Below are 11,838 nucleotides of genomic sequence, written 5' to 3' on the forward strand. Positions count from 1 at the left end.
GGGAAGCGGAGATGATAAGAGCTAACGCCAAGGGTCACTCTAGGTGCTTAATGCATGTGACCCTCAAAACAACTGCATGGAGTGGTACTATTGTTATTCCACTTTACAGATGAGGAAGCTGAGATATGGGAGGATTCAGAAAGCAGCGTGTCTAGGATCACACCCACGGTAACGGGTGGAGTCAGCCTATAAGCTAAGGCAGTATGTCCCAGAACTCTACGTGACTTGAGCGTCCAACCGTGAAAGTTCTTGAACGCCACACTGTGTTTACCTTAAGAGCACAACGGGTAAACAGGTTAAGACGGGAATGATGATGTAATTGAACGCGTTTTGCAAAGACATTGCGGCTACGGTGTGGCTCAGCAAGGACTTCGGAATGGTCCGGAATCATGTGGCACGTGCCAGTTAGGAAGCCAGAGCGCCGGAACCAGCTTGGACTAGGGGAGGTGGGCGTGGTGGAGACAGAAAAGATTGGATGGAATTGAGAAAAACTTAGGAAATAAAATTAGGTCATGGGTGAGATATGGGGAGTGAAGGAGAGGGAGGTTTCTGGATGCCTGGTGATCCCAAGTGAAAGAGATTCAGGATTCCAGAGGGGAAAGAGGTCTGGGGAGACCATGAGTTTGAGGACCTGTTGAGTGTGGGGTTCCTTTGTGGAGACAGGGGCAGGGAATAAAAAAAAAGAAAGAAATATCCCAGGTGTGACATTAAGTGGCAGGTGCACGTGGACCTGGGTGAAAGATTTATGTGTTATTTGCCATTGGTCATGAATGTCACACATATGAATACAATTAGCTGAGGGGAGGGGGGGAAAGAGCAAGGAAGCTCTGGACTCCAGCTTCCGTGGCCCAGCGGTGGAGAAACGGCCTGTCTAACAGACCACAAAGAAGAGGACAGAGAGGAAGGGGGAAACCGTCCGGTGTCCCTGAAGCCCAAGGAGAAGGGAGGTTACGCAGCGAGAGTGAGCCGTGGGAGGGGCTGCTTGGAGGTCAGGCAAGACGTGGGTTACAAGGCAGACATGTGGCCATCGGTGCTGTTAGTGGGAGCTGTTTGGGTGATGCGGACGGACGGGAATCCAGACAGGGAATGTGGAAGAATGAGAGGAAGAAGGGAGATGCAGGCGGTGTAGCCCAGACAGCCTTTCTGAGAAGCCAGGGATAACGGAGGAGGAGGTGATGGCTGGAGGCGAGTGAGGACAAAGTGAAGGGTTTTCCCTCTCCTCTCCCTGCCTGCCCCTCTCCCTCCTTCCTCTAATGGTGGGAGGGAAGAGAATATATTTAAAGGCCTGGAAAGGACTCGGGGGAGAGGAGGGATAATCATGGCAGTAAGATCCCGAGCAGGTGGGAGTCAGGAAGGCAGGGCCCACGCATGGCCACCAGGTGCTGGCGGCCGAGGGCCTTTCTGTCCGGTGACTGTCCTCTTCTCAGACAAGTGGGGAGCAGGGACCACTGCTGAGAGCTGGGGATGGGGGTGGGGTTCGGAGGCATGCGGAGAAATAGAGAAGGTGTGCAATGGTTATGGAAAGATGGAAGAAGCTGGCCAGGGAAACTTAGGGGTTTTCTGGGAGGAATTAAACATTTAATGGCTGGAGATCACACCATTGTCGTCGAAAGCCAGTCTGCCCTGTTCTCTGCCTCCCCGCCACCACCACAGTGCTTGGCTGCTTGGGTGGGGACAGCAAGGCAGTGTGTGGCTGGCTTCATCCAGGGCTGGGGTGGTGCCACACGTGGTGATCGAAGAGGAGAGCCGAAGGGATTTCGGGGCCCAGCAAAGATGTTATTGAATGATAGACTGTGTCCTAGAAGGTGGATGTGGGAAAGAAGTCAGGACAGGACAGGGCGGACGAACAGGAAGGAAGCGGAGGACCGTGGGCCCAGAAAGGGTGTGGGGGCGAGGCCACTGCATGGAGGGCGCTCGAGGAGCGGAGAGGCCAGGCTGCTGGCCGGGTCACCGTCTGCGTGGATGGTGATGTCATCCAGAAAGACTGCAGAGGGCATGGGGTGGGGGAAGGCTGTAAGCCAGGAGCCAAAGTCTTTGGTAAACGAAGAGGCGGGACCTGCATGTCCAGTGGTGACAAGGGTTGAGTGAGTGGGACGGGAGGGTCCCAGGCCGAAGGCAGGCGCCTGGAGGGAGAAGTGTCTTCTCCCAATGTCCACGGCAGCCCTGGGAAGCGAGTGGACCAGTGTCCCTCTAACACAGGAGGAAACCAAGACCCGGGAGGGTACACAACGGGTCCTAATTCATAGCTGGGGTGAGGCAGAGTGGGGCCCTGTGTCTCCCCTGCACCATATCCTGTGATACACGGGGGTCCGCCCAGCCACCAAGGGGTGGGGTGTGCTGTCCCAGAATCTCACTTCTCCCTGCCTCTCCCCTGCCTGAGACCCTGACAAGCTTCTGACCTGTCCTGGCCATTGCAGGTGACTGACCACCGCCTCCCTCCCCACTCTCCAACCCCCAGAGCAGGAGCAAGGGAGAAAGCAAGTGGGGAGATGGGGTCAGCCTTGCGGCGGCCTCTGAAGGCGGGGAACAGCAGCACCCTTTACTGAGCACCTACCCTGCGCCCTGAAGGACTGTATTCTCTCGCAGCCTCGGGAAGCGCGTGCCCTTGCACCCACTGTTCAGATGAGGAAGTGGGGTTGGGGGGGGGCTTCAGGGAGCTTGGGGAAGGATGAGCTGAGAGCTGAACGCTCTGCCTGTAATCCCGGCCCCTCTGTGTGGCCGTGGGTGTCAGACGTGACCGGCAGAGCCATGGGATTCAAAAGAGGGGGTGCTGAGCTATGGCTGCGCGGTCAGGAGCACGGCCACCCCACAGCGCTTTCTGTAGGGGAGGGAGCCCTTTGAAGCCCAGCACCTGGCTGCAGCTTAGACGCCCTGCACGGAGCACCCGGGGCCTCAAGTATACTCTAGGTTGACCAGAACCTTCTGTGGCAAAGGCAGGGGCAGGGGCAGGGCTTCCAGCCCACAGGTCTGGGAGCCCTGTGGCCCTGGGCACTTTCTGACCCAGTACCCTCCCTGCCCACATCCCTGTCTCCTGCCTGCCACAGCACTTCCTGTGGCCCAGACCCACAGTGGGGCACAGGGGCGAATACTGGGTGTGAATAACCTCAGCAGGAGAGAGACTCCTGAGGGCATGAGGCCCCCCCGTGGTGAAATCGTGGTCCAGGAGGCCCAGGAGAGGCGAGGGTGACGGAGCCCAGAAATAGTAGCCTCCCTGGTTTCTCCTGGTTACTGCAGCTCAAAGGCTGGGAGAGGGTGGCTGTCCCTTGCCCTTTTCGCGGCTCCCCTCAGTCCCCCTTCTTAACTCCTAGGCCCGAGAGCCTGAGACCAGAGACCAGGCAGGATGGTTGATGGTCTGGAGTCGGAATGAGCAAAGATCCTGAAAGCAAGACCTGAAAGTTCCTGGAGGGCTCTCTGCACGCAGAGGCTGAGCCAGGAGAGAAGCCCCAGGAGGCCACGAGGCCCTTGAAGGATTTTCTGAGGGAAGCAGAGCCAGACCTGACTGTGCGGCCCCACAGTGCAGAACCGAGGCCCCGGGGGTGAGAGGCAGGGAGAAAAAAATCAGGCTCAGTTCCGTTCCAAGGAAGAAAGGTCTAGCAGTTGGCGTTGCCCAAGGGTGAGCGCCCTGCCGGGAGGTATGCGTCACCCCTGGGACGGTCAGCACTGGTTTTCTAGGATTCCATGTGTCCCCACTCCCTGCCAGGTGGCCCGACCTGTTACTGGACCACATCCACTGTTGTGGGGAAAATGCAGACGGAGGCGGAATCACCACGAGGGTCTCTCCTCTCTGACTTGGGGCTGTGTGCAGGGCCTGGGGCTGTGGGATGGGAAGGAGAGTGGGTAAGACCCTTATCAGCCTATCTCCCAAGCCCCCGTCAGCCCAGGGTCCACTGTTTCTCACAGAGGCTCCCCAGGATCCTACGTCTAGGGCCCAGGCTGCGTCACCTGGAGGTCAAGGGTCATGGAGCTGGCAGAGGCCCAGGGGAAGGGGTCGTGTTGCACCTGCCCTTTCCCAGTGGGGCAGACCCCGGACGTGAGAACCAGTCAGGGGATGCATAAATCCAGCCGGAGCCTGGCCCTCTGGTCAGATCCCACGGCCGGGTGTGTGCCGTGGGGTCGGGTCTTCCGGAGGCCGGTATCTCTCAGGAGACAAAGGGTGCCCAGGGTTTCTCTAAAAATGGTCTCAAATCCCACTTTGCTCCATGACAGTGATCCCAAGGAGATTCGGGTGGTGTGACCACGGCTGGGAGTGCCCAGTGGGGGTTGAGGATGAAGGCAGACAAGGCTGGTGGTTCGGAGAGCCTGGTTTCTGCTGCTTTGAGCCAAGCACGGATTTATTCCCGGCCATGGTTAGTTTAGTGGGAAAGTCTTGCCACGCCCACTGGTATGGAGGGAGAAACTGACCTCGCTGAGCCTTCGAGTTGGGGAGATTGGCATCGGGCTGGTCCCGCTTCTGTCCATAAAGAGCAAACACTGACGCAGGGGAAAAGATGAAAAAAAAATGGACATTGTCTTTCTTCCATCTGACCTCCTGCCCACATCATGCTGAACTCCCCAATCCCGGAGGGCCCCAGCTGGCTCCTCGGAGGAATTTTTCAATCAGATGGAGGCCCTGAGCCCAGCAGAGATGAACAGCTGGGGCCTTGAGAGGGAAAGAAAGACCCAGAATGGAGTTTAATAACCAGCCTGGGCTGCCATGTGTGGGTGGGTCGTCCAGGAGCAATTAGTTGAAGAGCTCTGGGGGAGGCACCAGGGCTGGGACCAGAACCTTGGAGCTGCGGGGCGGGGTGGAGAGAACCAAGTGCCCTAACCTGTTTGTTCTGGGGACCTTGGAGGAACAGGAATTCAGCCACAGGGTTGGGGCGATCCCACCCTGAGGCCTGCTCAAGAGATGACCCAGGAAAATGGAAGGCAGATCACACAGGTCTTGGGAGCTACAGGGGCCTGAGGGGGAAGCGAGGATTGGTGGGGGCAGGGGCTCGCGGGAGACCCCCGGTCAGAGGGGGTGTTCCTGAGATGAGATGCACCCAGCGTAGTGGGACCAGACACCGAACGCTGAGGCACAAAAGCTAGAAACATAATCAACTGCTTTCCCCCAAACGGCACATTATCCGAAAAACCTTAAACTAGGACATCCCTTTGCCGGAGGAGGGTACGATGGTGAAGCAGCTCAGTGGAGTGTGCGTGGCGAGGGTGGTGGTGATGCAGGGGGTGGTTCTGACGGGCAGGGAGGTATCGCCAGCAGGGGTAGAGCTGGGGTGGGGCAGGGCTCTTAGAGAAAGTGTATCCCAAGAACACATTTCCTAGAAAATGGACCTCTTCCTTTCTTCCTCTTTCCCTCCGTCCCTCCCTCCCTCTTGTTTTTCCTTCCTGCCTTCCTCCCATCTGGTATTTTTTTTTTAAAGTAGGCTCTCTGCCCAATGTGGGGCTTGAATTCACAACCCGGAGATCAAGAATCACATGCTCTCCGGACGGAGCCAGCCATCTATTATTTTTTATCAGAAAAATAAACACTCTAGTTAAAAAAAACAAACAAACAATAGGACTAAGAGGCTGGTAATGAAACCTAGCAGTCTCCAGTCCTGCCCTGAGCCCCCAGCCCCCACTCCCCCCACCCCCTTTCCTGCGGCACAGAGGCAACGCCTTTGACTCCCGGTCGTTTAGACTCTTCTCGAGGTTATGCTTATCTTTCCATTTCTTGATTTTCAATTTCATACATTATGTATTGATCTTCTCTCATGGCAGATGAAGATTTCTCCGTCTTATACTCCAACCCTCCGATTTTGGCAAAATCGAAAGTCAGTGTTTACATGATGATAATTAAAGTATGGTTCACAATGTATAATGCTTACAGTTCCGTAATTTTTCTGTGCTTTTCATTAAGTTCATCACTGCCCACCCCTTCACCTTTTCCCCACTCCTTGTTTTCCTAGGAATTCTGCCCCGATCCCCCAAACCCCCATCTCCACCTGGTGCCATGTTCAGGTACGGTTCAGTGGGGTTTTCTCCCGGGAGCTCGGTGCTCCTAGGCTGGCCACATGCTGTTGGCTGAGGACCTCCTTGCTGCTCCCGGCTGTGGCTTTCTGTGTCCAGGCTCCGGGGGGTGCCTCTTTCTCACTCTGTACTTTTGTTGAAGCAGAGCATGTGCTCCCAGAGTTTGCTGAGAAAGGGTGCTTGACAAGCAAACCCTTCCAGCCCTGGCATGGCTACAAATGTTTCCATTCCACTCTTACTCTTTATAGTTTGGGTGTGAATAGAATTCTAGGCTGAAATTCTAGGCTGAAATTTATTTTCCTTCTGAAGTTGGAAGTTGTTTTTCTGATTTTAACAAGTCTGGTGCCACCGAGTCGGGACTCTCCTGTGGATTTCTCTCTGCGGGCTTTTGCCACCTTTTCCTTTGTCCCTGGCCTGGGTCTCTTCCGTTCATGTACCGAGCACTCACTCAGAGGATGCCCTTGATCTGGAAAATTCGTGTCCTTCCATTCTGGAAAATTGTCCTGCATTGATTCCTTGGTCATTTCTTCCCTCCTATGTTCTCTTCTCTCTTCTGGGTCTCCTATTAATAGCATATTGCAGCTTGTTTGTTTTCTAAATATTCTATACTTTTTTTTTAATTAACAAGCACCCAACTATTAACTTCTTTTTAATTTTTTTAATGTTTTTTATTTATTTTTGAGAGAGAGAGAGAAAGAGAGAGCACAAGCTGGGGAGGGGCAGAGAGAGAGGGAGACACAGAATCCAAAGACAGGCTCCACACTCTGAGCTGTCAGCACAGAGCCCGACACGGGGCTCGAACTCACGAACCGTGAGATCATGACTTGAACCGAAGTCAGACGCTTAACTGACTGAGCCACCCAGGTGCCCCATAAGTGTTGTAAACTTTTAAGTAATCTCTATACCCAGCATGGGCTCAAACTCACAACCCCAAGATCAAGAGTCACATGTTTTACCGACAGAGCCAGCCAGGCGCCCTTCTCCTGAGTTCTTTTTCTTCTACCTTCTAGGAGATGTCCTTAACTCTAGGTTCCAACTCTTCAATTTCTCCACAATTTTTTTCTCCTGTATATATATTCTTTACTTCCAAGAGCCTTTTCGGATTCTTTATTATTCCTTTGTTTAGTGCATCTACTACTTGCTTTATGGATGCGGAATTTTCTCTTATGCCCCCCGAGGGTATTAATTACAGACTAGGTTTTTAAAAAAATGATGTCTGTTTTCTTTGTGCTTGTTTGGTTTGGTCTGCATCCAGATTGGAGGTTTTCTTCAAAACCCCTAGAACTCTTTGGCTCTTGGTTCATGGTTGAGGGAGAGAGACAGGTGGAGTGGCCTAGAGATTCAGTGTGTATAGCAGGGCTCGTGCTGGCTCACCCTCTCTAGATGGAAGTTCTGAGCTGGCTTCTCCCTGGGGCATTCCTGTAGACCGAATGCTTGTGTCCTTTGAAAACCCTATGTTGAAATCCTAACCCCCAAAGTGATGGTGTTTGGAGGTGGGGCCTTTGGGAGGTGATTAGGAGATGGGGGTAGAGTCCTCATGAGTGGGATTAGTCCCCCAAGGAAAGAGACGAGAGAGAGAGAGAGAGAGAGAGAGAGAGAGAGAGAAAGACCCCTCCTCCTTCCCACCACGTGTGGATATAGCGAAAAGATAGCCTTCAGGAACCAGGAAGTGGGCCCTCACCAAGCAGGGAATCTGGGGCCCTTTGATCTTGGACCTTCAGCCTCTAGCACTGTGAAGGACAAGTTTCTGTTGTTTATAAGCCACCAGCCTGTGGTATTTTGTCATAGCAACCAGGATGGACGAAGGCACCTCCGATGTCAGTATCTGAGGTCCTTTTTTTTTAAGTTTATTTATTTATTTTGAGAGAGAAGGGTGGGGGGGGGTAAGGGCAGAGAGAAAGGGAGAGAGAGAATCCTAAGCAGACTCTGTAATCACAGTGAAGCTTGACTCAGGGCTTGAGCTCACGGGGCTCCAACTCACAAACTGTGAGATCCTGACCTGAGCCGAAATCAGGAGTCAGAGGCTTACTCAGCTGAGCCACCCAGGCGCCCCTCTGAGGTCTTTCTCTGGGACCTTCTCTCTTGGGCCTTGCCTGGCTGTGTCGCCTGGGGAGACGGGATGCGAAAAGTTTGACTTTTCCACGTACAGATTTCCAGCCAGTCCCCGCTGTTTGCAGTCCAGGATTCACCCCAGCGACCTCCCGGTCCTGAGACTGGGTCCTGGGGTGCATCAGTAAACCCCTTGGCTGGCTTTGAGGTTGTATCTTCTCTCATTCCGCCAAGCCCTCTAATTTCCATCTTCAAAATCTGGTTGTCATTTCTCATCTGCTGTCCCTTCTCTTTGTCCTTGAGAATTCACGCTCCTCTGTTCCTTCGGTGTCTTTTTTTTTTTCAACGTTTTTTATTTATTTTTGGGACAGAGAGAAACAGAGCATGAACGGGGGAGGGGCAGAGAGAGAGGGAGACACAGAATCGGAAACAGGCTCCAGGCTCCGAGCCATCAGCCCAGAGCCTGACGCGGGGCTCGAACTCCCGGACCGCGAGATCGTGCCCTGGCTGAAGTCGGACGCTTAACCGACTGCGCCACCCAGGCGCCCCACCTTCGGTGTCTTTTAAGGGGCTTCGGAAGTGAGCAGACATGAATGTGTCAAAAGTGGTACTTTTTTTTAGCATTTTGTGACGGTAATACATCGAAGGGACAGCTGTTAAGACTCTATTGGAAAACTTTAGAGGAAACAGAAACAAAATGTGAGAAGGGGATGAAGGTGTGGCTGTGTGTCCTGTCCCCCCTCCCCCTCCCTGGGCTCCCTACTCTGAGCCAAGCGTGGAAACGTGCTGGGCTCTGATGTCTTTAAAATGGAAGATGGCACTGAAGGCAAGGAAAGGCGTTTTGCTGGCTCTCCCTGGACTTGACCCCCTTCACTCCCGGTGACTCCCAGTGAGTCTGAACTGGGGAGACTGCTTCCCTAGAGAAGGAGAACGACAGGGGAAAAATTCAGATGCCTGGCCCTTGACAGGAAGTTGAAGGGGAGGAGGCCTGCTCTGGGCCTGGGTGACTTCACCTGTGTTGTCATGAAAGCAGTCTGGAGAGGAATTGGGATAGAGTTACACCGGCTGCCGGCTGCCGGACTTACTTCCCAGGACAAATCTTTCAGGAAAAGGGTTGGCCTGACACACAGCAGGGGGCCAGAGAGAAAGGAAAGCCTATGGTGTCTGCAGTTAGCAGGTGGGGGTCTGCCTCTTGGCTCTGTAAGTTTGCTGCTGTGTGACCTTGGGCACACCACTTCCCCTCTCCCAGCCCCAGCTTTCTCTTTTGTACCATGGGGATAATATTGCCCACCTCCTGCAGGTGTTGTGAGGATGAGATGGGGCAGCTTAGCTCACTGCAGGTACTCAAACATTTCTTGTTAATGTATTAAGTGTAATACCAGAGTCAGAAATGTCCCTGCCCTCCTATTCCTTTCCACAGCAGGTGTGAGACCAGCTTCCGGCTATGCTAACAGACTTCCCAAAGGAGCTGGGACTTGGGAAGAGACCCTCCCCCTTTCCCTTCCTCCAGTGAGGGATGCCCAGGCCTTCCTGGTTATTCAGATCCCAGGGAGGAATGGATTTGAGTGTGCCGTGGCAGCCTCACCTCCACGTCTTCGGGGCCTGGTGCCCTAGCTATCACCCAGAAAGTCTAGAGAGGCAGATGGGAGCCCCTGGGGCCAGGAATGTTTATAGCCCCTCACAGCCTCCAACCTGCCCTGAACACTCCCTCCAATCTGGGGAGCAGGTTCAGAGTCAGGCTGGGAGCCTCACGCAACCAAAGAGATCCCTTTGTCCCAAGACACGGGGCCAAGAACTGTAAATCCCAAAGTCTTTCAGGCAGAAGCATGGGACCCAGCTCCCCTCCTGCTGCCTGCTGAAGGAGGGCCTCTAAATCACCCAGGACAGACATCCTCAAGGACACGTGGGTAGCAGTGGGGGCTGAGAAAGCCTGCAATCTAGTTAGAGGGGCCCATACCACACACAGGGTCACACAGACACATGTGTATGAACATGCACACAGTTGTTCATGTTTAGTCCTCTTACATGACACCCTCTCCCACACAGGCCTGCTTCTTATGGGTGAGAACCGTGCCCCTGAAGCAGCACACGTGCACACATACAACGCGTGTGCTCCTAGCTCCTATCTGCCTAAACTTAAGGCTTAAGGTAGGGTTTGGGGGCAGCGCAGCGAATTTTGTAAAAACTGGGCTGCCTCAGAGCACATTTCAGAGGCCCTTCACAGTCTTCCCACCCACAGTCTTCATCAGAGAAAGGAACGGCCCAGAGAGTAGGAAAGCTCACTTAGCAGATAGGTGTTGAGTTTATGACTCCTTTCCCAGAGGTACAGAGACGCAGCCTAGGCTGTTTGGGGGAGAAGTCCCTTCCAAATATCAACAGCATCCCCCTGTCATGCCGTGCTATGACAGGAGCTCACAGCAGTAGCGATAATTTGAGAGATCCTGGAAGATGGTTTCAGGGTAGAGATGGGGGTGGGGCAGGTTGTCGTGTTCCCATGGCAGCCTGTCTCATTGCCATGGCAACACGTTCGCCCTCCATTCAGTGGAGTCCTCGTTTCTGTAATGGGTGGAACGCTGTGGCGCTTCTCAGGATGGTGGTGGCCCCGTAGTCCTTCTGGGAAAGAGCATTTCCATCCTAGGCCAGGCAGGGTAGGAGCCTCCAGAGGCTGTCAGAAAGGGCTGGCTTTTCTTGCAGGCAGAAGGGTGTGGATTTCCTGTCAGTTTCCCTACTGACAAGCCTCTACTTCTTACTACAGAAACCAACTCCCCAGCTGTTGGGGGGCCTCCAAGAAGGTCCCCATAGGGCAGACTGACCTTTCTCGATGTCCACCAGGGCTGACTCAGTTGGAAACCCTTCCCCGCAGGAAGAGGGGGCCAGGTGCTGTCTGGAGACTGATTAGGCTCACCATTCATTGGCTGCAGGCCTTCAGTGAGTTATGTATCTTTCTGAACCTCAGGGTTCTCACCTGAAAGTGGGGATACTGCATGCCCAGTGCCCTCGGTGGTTACAAGGATGCAGAAAAGTGATACAGGTAGAGAACTGGCCACATCCAGGGCTTTCCCTGGGGAAGGGGGATGGGTGGCCCAGGCCACTCTTGCATGCAGACTTCAGTGCCTTGAGGCTGAGCGCCCCAGCAGAGGTCTGGGGGGGGGGGGTTGCTGGAGTGATCTTTAAGCTTCAGTGGAAAGGGTAGTGGTTGGCATCATTTTCCAGATCAAGCTGTCCAACTGGCTGTAAACTTCCCTGGGAAAGGAGGAGGTGCTTCAGCCGTCTTCCCCTGACCTAGATCAGTGCTACTCAAAGTGTGGGCCATGGCTCGTGCCCCTCTGCGAAATGTTGTCACCTGCAGGCAATGAGCGAAGTCTAGGAATTAAGAGGACAGCTGCAGCAATTTTAATAGAAATTTGATGTTGCCGAAACACTGAAGCAGCAACCAGTTCCGGTTTCTCTTTATTTTTAAATTTTTAAAAATTTTCAGTGATTCATCGCGTGTGTGTGTGTGTTTTGAGTAGTGATCTGCCCCAGACTGGGGAAAAACAATCTGGTTCTTCATATCTCTAGTTTGAAAAGCACTGAGCTTGATAAGACTAAAGTCATCTTAAAACCAGTAAAAATCCAATTGAGGAGCGAGGGAAAACTATCTAATCGGCGCTGCTTGCAAAAATTAGCCACAAATCACACTCAGGATGTTTGGGCAGCATTTCCTTTATTGTTTCAGGACAGAAGCCCCAGTCCCCCTCCCACTGCCCTACCCTCCACCCCCCACCCTCAGCTCAGACGCCTAGTCTGGGGTTTGAA

This window comes from Felis catus, chromosome F1 (assembly GCF_018350175.1).
Source record: "Felis catus isolate Fca126 chromosome F1, F.catus_Fca126_mat1.0, whole genome shotgun sequence".
NCBI lineage: Eukaryota > Metazoa > Chordata > Mammalia > Carnivora > Felidae > Felis > Felis catus.